The 10,021-nt window shown below is 43.0% G+C and overlaps 1 long non-coding RNA gene across 1 annotated transcript; it reads right to left on the minus strand.

Moving 5' to 3' along the window:
- Positions 1 to 826: 826 nt before the first annotated feature.
- Positions 827 to 9,358, minus strand: LOC112451437. The gene is made up of 3 exons (XR_005234382.1): positions 2,380 to 9,358; positions 1,222 to 2,274; positions 827 to 1,113 (listed from the first exon to the last, which is right to left on the minus strand). It is a non-coding gene; the product is annotated as an uncharacterized LOC112451437 (long non-coding RNA).
- Between the last annotated feature and the right edge of the window lie 663 nt (positions 9,359 to 10,021).

Below are 10,021 nucleotides of genomic sequence, written 5' to 3' on the forward strand. Positions count from 1 at the left end.
TGAGGCCTTGTCCTTGATGTATTTATGGATCTTGGATGTTTCATCCTGGACAGTGGCTCTCACACTCACTAGTCCTCTGCCTCCGTCCGTTCGCGCCTTGGTCTTCTGCAGCTCGTTCCTCACCTGCAGAGTTGAGAGACACAAGATGGGGGTGGAGGAGGAAGACTGTGAAGTGGAGTCCTCTGGGATAAGTGGGGGTGATGATGGTCGGGATGGTTGGGAGCTGAGAGGTGTGAAATCCTGTGAAGAGAAGCCAGCAGAGGGTGGAGGTGGCAGCAGGGGTGTCTTGGCCAGGGGAGGGGTGAATGGACTATCAAACCTAATAAAATACTGGTTCAAGTCGTTCACACAAAAACAATCCTTCTTCATGGTGCTGTCAGGATCTGGGAGTTTCTGTCTCTTGTTCTGGGCTGCTGCTTCCTTCTTTGTTAGTAGTGTTTGTCTCCAGGTGGCTGAGCTGGCAGGTGTTCCTCATCATGAGCTCATCAAGGGGAAATATAAAGGGAGTCGGCTGCCAGCACTTCTCTGTCAGAGTGTTACCCTGAGTGGTATGTTTGCTACCTTTTTCACGATCTTGTTTTGTTTCAGGTTCAAGTCACCTCGTCCAGAGGGTATTACTAGGGATGGGCAGATGAGGCCTCATTGGGTCTATGGCACATTTCCCAAACTGTGTCGACACTGTGTTGAAACTGTGTTGCTGTATCACTCAATGGCGACATCTGCTGGATTTAAAAAGTAATTGCAGGCAACTTCAATAAAGACTGGAAACAGACTGAACAAGGTTCGTTCACACATTTTTATTTAGAAACATCAGCTGTGTTAACATCTTTGGGCCAAGGCGATTGCGCCGCTTACAAACCATTTCTCCTGCTTTTGAGAACACCCTTTCACAGGGCACTGATGATGATGGCGTACATAAAAATGTCATTGCAAGTTTGTACAAGGTAGGGTAATTTAGTCTTTGCGATTTCCAGTATTGTAGTGGATCCTGTGATCTTGGTGTGTTCTCCTCGGAGATGTATCTTTGTACCTCGATAATGGCATCGGTGGTGACATTTGAATTGGCCTTGCTCTCCTTGACTTCCATGTCCAGCTGGTGCCACAGGTTGTCATCTGAGGAAAAAATATAATGCATCTGTGTTGCTAATTCATTGTATTCACATGGAGTGATTTGCATGAACATTAAAATACAAATGAACACAATTATGAATCATGACATACCTGGACTGGAAGCAGATGGTTGAGTTGAAGGTCCAGCTTGGGCATCTTCCATTTGTGTCGGTACAGTGTTTCTCATTTCTGCTGCACACTCTGATTTTAGTCTTTTCACTGCATCATTGGCTTTTGACGCGCTTAAGAATGCCATCGTCTTGAACCGAGGGTCCAGCAGTGTTGGTATTGTCATTACACTTAATGACTCCAGGTTCTTCTTTTCAGATTTTCCACAAGATTAATTGCTGTTTCCGTGGTTACGTTTAATGCATTGCGTTGCAGTGAGTGGTGCAACATTTTGAGCATTGGGATTACTTTTGATCCAGACACTCTTTTTTCCTCATACAGCTCCACTGTCGCTTGATTAAATGGAGCAAGCACACGGAGTGTCTCCTCTATGATTTTATAATCATTTGTAGTGAGCTGAGGTATATCACTTTTTAAAGAAGCTAGGGATACCAACACCGACACCTTCTGTTCCGCCATGCGTTCCAGCATTAAATACGTGCTGTTCCATCTAGTTGACACCTAATTCATTAATTTCTTCACTGGTCCTCCCATCTGTAGCTGGACTTGTGCCAGTTTCTCTTTGGCTGTAGTACTGGTTCTAAAGTATGTTACAATATGCCTTGTTTTATTTCGGATATCAGTGAGTGTCTAAATTTGGTCACATGATTTTCAAACTGTTAAATTTAAAGAATGCCCTATGCAAACCGTGTGCCTGATTTGGAGCTTTTTGACACATGCAACCATGTTTGCAGCTGCATCTGTGACAAGACATGTCACTTTCTCTGCTATGGCCCACTCCTACATAAAGTTTTTCTTTACTTGGGCCATATTTTCAGCAGTGTGCTGCTGAGGGAAGTGTTCCACTCCCAACATTGATGTACACAGTGTATGGTTCTCACTGTCGGCATAGTGACAGGTCACAGTCTGGTAAGCCTCCATGTTCATGGATGTCCACATGTCAGCTGTTAGGCTGACTGCAACTACAGTCTTCAGTTCTTTTTTAACTTGCTCTTTTTTCTCCTCATTCCTCTGGCTAATCATGGTCTTAATAGCCTAAAATTAATAACACAAGTGGAGTAGATTAATGAATGAAATCACATAACATGCATATACTTTGTTAGCATGTATAACACCCATTCATCAGTTTGTTTCACGTACCTTTCTGCTTGGCAGAACATATGAGGGCTCAAGGAGTTGGACCAGCTCTCAGAACCCCTTGTCTTCCAGAAGGCTAAGGGGCTGACAGTCAGTAATGATCATATTCATTATAGCCTCATCAATCGTCTGCTTTCTGGAAACACCAAGGCTGATCACGGGAGTATTAAGTTGTTCTTCCTTCTCATGCCGGCCACGGTAATGCCTCAGCATTGTGGAAGTGCTCCGGTTACAGTAAGACAGCACCTGGGAGCAAATCCTACATTTCACCTCCAATAGAAATAAAAGTTAATCCATGTAAACTAATTAAAGTATTCTTCAGAAAAAAATTGGATTTTTCCTGTTTCTATTTCATCCCTACTGACTGCCAGAGGGCGGTGCTGAAAGCGCTGAATGTTCCCTTCGCGCATGTGCCCTTCGAGTAGCAATAACAACAGAGTCACACCTGTGACACGTCGAATGATCACCCAGTCTATATATACTGACGGTGCGGTTTGTTGTATGGCATCAGCCTTTGGATAATTTTGCCGTCTGCAGACACCCAATTGCCTGTTGGCAGGAGTAGCGGTGAATCGCTCTCCAAGGGGCTGCAACAGTTAATCTTCACTGAAGGTAATTCTGCTGTTTGTCGGTGATGACAGCATTTGCATCTCCTCTCCCAACTCACAGCGTCTGACTTCTGTGTTTGGAGCTTGACTAACTGTGTTAGCCTCTCTTTGTTTATTTGTTTGTTTCGCTTTAATTGGTGACAGTAGCATCTTGCCCCCTTTCCCAATTTTAGCCAAATTTCTGATTGTAGTTTTGGATCGAGCCAACGGTGTTAGCCATTTTTTGTTTATACATTTTACTTTAATTAGTGACAGTAGCATTTTGCCCCCTCTCCCAATCTGAGCCGACTTTCTGGTCGAGCTAACGGCGTTAGCCTCTCTTTGTTTATTTGGCTGTTTTGCTTTAATTGGTGATGGTAGCATTTGCGCCCCCTCTCCCAATTATAGCCGACCTCATAATCTCTTCTGGATCAAGCTGACTGGGTAAGTGTCTCTTTATTTGTTTTGCTTTAATTGATGAAAGTAGCTTCTCGCCCCCACTCAATTTTCGCAGACTTTATGATTGAAGTTTTTGATTGAGCTAACGGTGTTAGCCTCATTTTGTTTATTTGTTTCGCTTTGATTGGTGATGGTAGCGTCTCGCCCCCTCTCCCAATCTGAAGCCGGTTTTGTCTGTGTTTGGCTGCAGCTCAAAAAATGGAAGGCTCCCACTGTTGTACGGGTTGTGGGGTCGCGCTTCGGGCAGATGATGGCCACGATCTGTGTCCTGCCTGCTTTGGGCATGATCACCTGGTGTAAGCCCTGTCGGAGGATTCCTGCATGAACTGCAGTTACATGCCCCGCGCTGTGAGAGTGGCCCAGTTGCGCCCTGACTGTGACATTGACCTTCCACCTACTGGGCAGGTGGCCCCACCTAGGCGTTGGAAGCACCATAGTGAAGCCACGGTCACTGTGGCTCCTCTTAAGAAAAGGCAAGCTAAGTGTGATCGGGCCTTTCCATGAGGGTTTAGCAGTTGTCGGCAGAACTAGCAAAGATGAGATCTTTTTTTCAGGTACACCAGCCGGATACTTCACTGGCGGCGGCTGGATTCTCTTCTCCACTGTCGAGGTCAGAAAAAACTCACAAAAATCTGGAAAACCTGCTCGACCTCCTCACCCGGGATCGGGAAGATGCACGGAGTCAGAGAGTCAAAAACAGCCAAAGAGTCCACTTTAAAGTTCAAGTAAAATTTATTAACTTTCAGAACTGGAAGGAGACGCTTACCAGAGTTCAAAGCTCAGCCTACGTCTGAAGCTAACTTCTCGTTCGATGCATTATATTAATTCGCCCCACCCGGACGGCGGTCTTTTTCTTCAGTAAATTTCCATCCCTTTGTTGTTGTTTACCAGTTTCCAGCAGTTTGCAGCCAGGCGGATCGCATTCCCACCCAGACAGACCGCACCCTCTTCTGGGTTTCCTGGAGTTCGTGAGGTCATCCCATCACGTGTTCTATACAACTGTCTTCATTTTCATGTAAAAAATCATAAATTAATCACTCTTCATTGTCATATAAAAAATCATAGATTATTCATTCTTTATTTTCATTCTTAACACAGCATTATTATACATTACAACTATGGCGTGGCTAAGCTGGCTGATGGCTTCATGGGGCGACCAATGACAGCTCCATCCCTTCATCTTCATTCACCTCCTCGTTCGCCACCATCTGATAGGCCGGTGGTTTCTCACCACCTCCCTTCTCGATGTGGAGGTGATACATTGCACCATCAGAGATCTCAGGCAGGGCACATAGCAGCAGCCACAGGTAATCAGCACACCTAGGAAAGTAGCGAGAGAAACAAAGAGAGACATCGCCAGGCCCTTCTACTTCCTGAAGATGTTGGTGAACCAGCTGTCCCAGGGGCTGTCCAACCCCGAGTGTTCATGCATGGTTTTGCTGAGAGTCCTCAGTCCTTCCAGCGCCTTGGTCACAGATCCGTCCAGTGCTGTATTGTTGGGAATAAAAGTACAACACATATCTCCAAACATAGCGCACACTCCCTCCTTTTCAGCTAGGAGCATGTCTAAGGCCATGTCTAAGGTCACTTGTTTAGTTAGATTTACCATACAATTAAAGCCCCAGGTGTCTTGTGGAAACAAGGGGGCAGGTTCAGTGAACATGGTGGGTCTACCGACGGCGCAGGCAATACAATTTGACATGTGCTGCTCCTGTGCAGTAGCAGCCATCCAAGCTAACCACAGGTTAGCGCTAGAGTAACCTGTGGCCATGTGTACCACCCTCCAGGATTGCCCCAACACTTCATGATCTGACACAAATCAAACTTAAAAGTGGTTGGCTGTCCTATTGTGTAGTTCAATTCGAGACCTCCCCATGTCCTCTTACAGTAGTCTGTCGGCACCTTTACCGCCCATCTCGATGCCAATACCGGTGCTCCCTAACGGGGTCGGTTCAGGGTGGCACAGGTTTTACCCCCTGGGATAACACAAAAATGCTCCAACAGAAAGATGATACCACAGACAATCACTGCTATCAGTCCTATGACTGCTGTGGTCCTCCAGGGATGTTTCTCCCACAGCATGTTTTGTGTTGCTTTTTAGTCTTTTGTGTGTGTGTGTTTTACCAGTTCACATCCTGGTTCCTCAGCCGGAGCACACTGGGACCAGTGATACCAGTTCTCGCCTTTACCTCGCAGGTGGACGGCATGTGATGTTCTTTCCACCACCTGGTACGGTCCCGTGAATCTGGGCTCTGACCACTTTCTTTTGATGACCTTCAGCCACACCCACTGGACCTCAGGGGCCGTGAGGGTGGACCCCTCGCCTCGGGCCTCTCTCTGGATCCTGGCAAGCTCTCTTTTTACAGTCTGCAACTGATGAAAATAGTCCTTTTGTGTCAGTTGTTGCAGGTCACCTGTGAGATCCGGGGGCCAACGTTGTGGTCCAGGAAAACACTGTCCGGTGGTCAGTTCGAACGGGGTGTATCCTGTGTGATACCAGATTAATTGATCAGAAGTTAGAGTTACAGCAGCCACCACCCCCTCAGGGGCTACATAGATATTATCAGTTGTAATTTGCCAGGTCTTACCCTCTAGTTCTGAGGAAAATGTTTCCTGGTACCAGTCTGTGTGGTTCCGGTCATAGAAGAGTGTCACAATGCCAATGTAGCTGCCAATTTTGAAGCCAGTGGCTAATTTTTTTCTTGTTTCAGAAGTCCTTCTACGCATGTAGAACAATGTGTTCGGCCAAAAGAGAAACAGAGGCTGCACTCTGACACCACTCATCTTTTCTTTCAGAATGAGGTGTCACACGCAGCTGTGTTTTATCTAATATGCTCGGAAAAGAGATAAATAAATCTCTTACCTCTCTACTTTTTCTTTTGTTTTTTGTGGGCCCACACAGCTGGTGAACACCGCATCCTGGAAGTCAGCTGCCTTCATTTCTCTCCCTGACGGACCACCAATTTGTTTAATTGAAAGGCAGTTCTTACACAGAAATAAATGAGCATTCTCTATATCTCTCTTTTGCCAGAACATGGGGGTCCTTTTAATTGTCACTAACTGTATAAGAAGGGCCAGAGTCGACTCCACCTGCTGCGGAGACTGAGGTCCTTTGGTGTTTGCAGGACTCTGTTAAAGACCTTCTATGTCATGGTGGTTCCATCTGCCTTCTTCTATGGAGTGGTCTGCTGGGGGGCTGGGTGTAATGAAAGGGACAGGAACAGGATCGACAAACTAGTACGGAGGTCAAGTTCTGTACTGGAGTGTCCTCTGGAGCCTGTGATAGTGACGGGTGAGAGGAGGATGCTAGCTAAGCTAACAGCCATCATGGACAACCCCCGCCACCCTCTGCATGAAACTGTGGGAAGGATTAACAGCTCCTTCAGCCAGAGACTCAAACATCCTTGCTGCAGGACGGAGCGCTTCCATAGATCATTCATCCCAACCGCAGTTAGGGTGTATAACACAACATGATGTTATGAGTCACTTGGACACCTAACTTCCACTGCCATCACTTTGCGAACACCCTCCATATACATTTAATTTATTTGCTGTACTGTTATCTGTATTTATAGTGTTCATTGATGTATATGTGTGTGGATGTATATTTGGTTAATGTATATACTTATGTGTATATGATGTACATAATGTTTTCCTTTTCATCTCAACCTTTCTGTATTGAGCTGCAGTAACGTGCAAATTTCCCCATTGTGGGATCAATAAAGTTTTATCTTATCTTATCTTATCTTATCTTATCTTATCTTATCTTATCTTATCTTATCTTATCTTATCTTATCTTATCTTATCTCTTATCGTCATCAGAAATTCCACAAAAGATCCCGAAACATCTTTGAGACTGGGCGTATTTAGACAGACAGAATACATTAGTGTGTATTGCATACTTCTGACCAGTTTGTGATTGGTCATTAGTTTACACAACTCCAACGTCACTTACAGGAAACCAGCCCGAACAGCTGGTTGAGTCTGGATCAGTGTAACCCAGACTCAACCCAGAACGAGCACACTGTTTTCCAGGAATTGTCCTGTCATTATGAACAATCTCTTATCACTAACCCACTGTTCTGGAAAGTTCTTGGCAACACCTGGCAATAACAACCGAACTTTCTTTACACACGAACATAGCTCCTGTTTACCCTTTCTTCTTCCATATTTGGTAAACTGCAGTCTGCAGCTGCCTCTAAGTTATAGAATGAAATGCTTTCTTTCACTTTTTTATTTTTTTACTTTTTTTCCACTTTCTTCCTTTCTGTCTTTGGGCATTCAGCCCTCAGGGTCTTCAAACTGGAACAAAGCTTTGTTGGGACTTTTTCAAACATTCAACTTTTCCAGCTCAGTTTTAAGCTCTTTAATGCTGTGCAACAAGGAACCACAAATGAATATAAACTCACTAAGTACTTCATTAGAAACACCTGCACACCGGCTAAGGCAGAACACAGTACACAGGGGTGTACTACAAAGCAAGTTCAACACAACAAGTGTTTAATTGTTTGGCACTGGTGAAGTTGTTGGACAAAAACAAAATTCAGCACAAATTTGTGTTACAATTCATGCATGCACCCATGTCTGGAAGAATTTTTTGAGTATATGTACTTCTACTTAAAAACATTGTTTTAGCCCTTTTTGTATGTCTGCTCTTTAATGTTCCAGATCATTGGCACTGTGTGGAATTACACATTGGTGTTGCTAGACTGTTTTTACTAGGGCCCATTCCTCAACATACATCTTCTGTGCCGTCATATTTCAGGAACTTACATGCATATTCACAAAGCTATTTTGTCACACAGTTTTCCCACACTAAAATGAGGTATTATTGAAGCATTTAAGGAAAAATGTGCTCAAATTTAAATTAATTTTTGTCAATCATAGCCAAAGAAAGTTGTGTCAGATTCTCAGAGTCCAGTTCTGTTTGTGATAAGAAGGTGGCCAGTTTGACACAGAGCCTAAACAGCCAGCTGTTACTGCTGGCTTTAGAAAATCGAGGGCAAGAATATCACAGAACCAATCATGTATGTTCCTTAGTGTTGCAAATCATTTCTCTAATCAAATATATTGTCTGTAAAATACCATTGTGCACATCTGGCATACTGAGGACTATGGTGCACTGGGGAGAGAGCATGCAGCAAGTGACCCTTTGTGCACAAGAGAAACTATTAAGTGAAAAAAGGATAACAAAGCACAAGTGTTTCTGTTTAATTTAGACAATGTCAAAAAATAGTACAGTACTAATAAATCAGTGAAAAAAAATGAATCATTCAATTGACTTTGACAGTCTGACTGATGTGTTTAGTGAGACCGATGTGTGCGCAATGAAACTGATGTCTTCACAGTGAGACTGATGTGCACGCAGTGTGAGCGATGTGCATGCCTTAAGACTTATGTATGCACGGTGAGACTAATGAGCATATAGTGTGACTGATGTATGTGCAGTGAGACTGATGAATGTGCAGTATGGCTTTGAATTTAGCAACAGCCATGGAGATGCATATCCACAGAGATGCACAAATTTACTGTCTGAGACCAGACAAATAATTTGGGTCATTTAAGATTTCATGAAAATAAATTATTTTTCCTAAAATATGACATCATCTTGGAGTCGTCAAAAGCAAATAAAAAAATGAACAGACAGAAAAAATCCATTATGCAGTAGGTCTAACATTAAAAGCTTGTTCTCTTTCTCTGGAGATAGATCAGCGGCCTGGGTGGAATAGTAATGATGCTTTTGTGTGCTTTAGTGATATCTGAGGACTCATTGATCACTGACAAACTAATAGAAATACACCAGGGTTTGTATGCTGCCTATATTTCATCACGTACTTAACTTGAAAAACCCATTGATATGACATACATGTTTTACCTTCTTAAATTTTTTAAAAACCCAATATAATATGATTATGTTTTTATTTTAATATAGTCTCAAATAGCAACATTAGAATTTCTAAATGAAAATAAAATGAAGCAGGCTACAAGAGTTGTCACAGTTCATGGTTTTATTTTTTTTAAGTTTACATTTGTTTACAGTTCTGTTGTTGCATAAATTAATACCTTACCTGTTGTGGTGTCTGAAAATAAAGTTGAAATAAAAAGTGTTTTTAAGCCAACATTAGTTGAAAGAAAAGCATAAAATCTGCTGATTGTTTAGTTTTCAACAACAAAAAAAAAATTATACTATTTTTTTTAAAACCAAACATTAAAGAAACCATTCAGATGTTATCAGATTTCTCTGTGGCCCCCTTGAACATAACATCCGCTGAGCCACTGAAGTTCAGCAATTTATCAGTGAATATTAGTACAATAGGGTTCAGTATGTTGGAATTACATACAGAAAATACCACTGGAGTTTCATTTTTTAGGTTCCCGAAAGATAAAAACCTTCCCCAGATTTGGATCCATAAGCTCCGATGTGGGAATTACTATTAGAATGGATCACTTCAAAGACCCTTGTTACTGCGGTGAACTGACTTCACGCCAAACAAAAACAGGACCTTTAGCCAGCAGCAGAATCCGTGTATGGTTCCTTCTTTGGTTTTTTCGTTTCAAAATAAAATTGCAAAAACAAAACAAGCATGTGTTTTTTTGTT

The sequence above is a fragment of the Kryptolebias marmoratus genome, linkage group LG18 (assembly GCF_001649575.2).
Source record: "Kryptolebias marmoratus isolate JLee-2015 linkage group LG18, ASM164957v2, whole genome shotgun sequence".
Classification (NCBI taxonomy): Eukaryota; Metazoa; Chordata; class Actinopteri; order Cyprinodontiformes; family Rivulidae; genus Kryptolebias; species Kryptolebias marmoratus.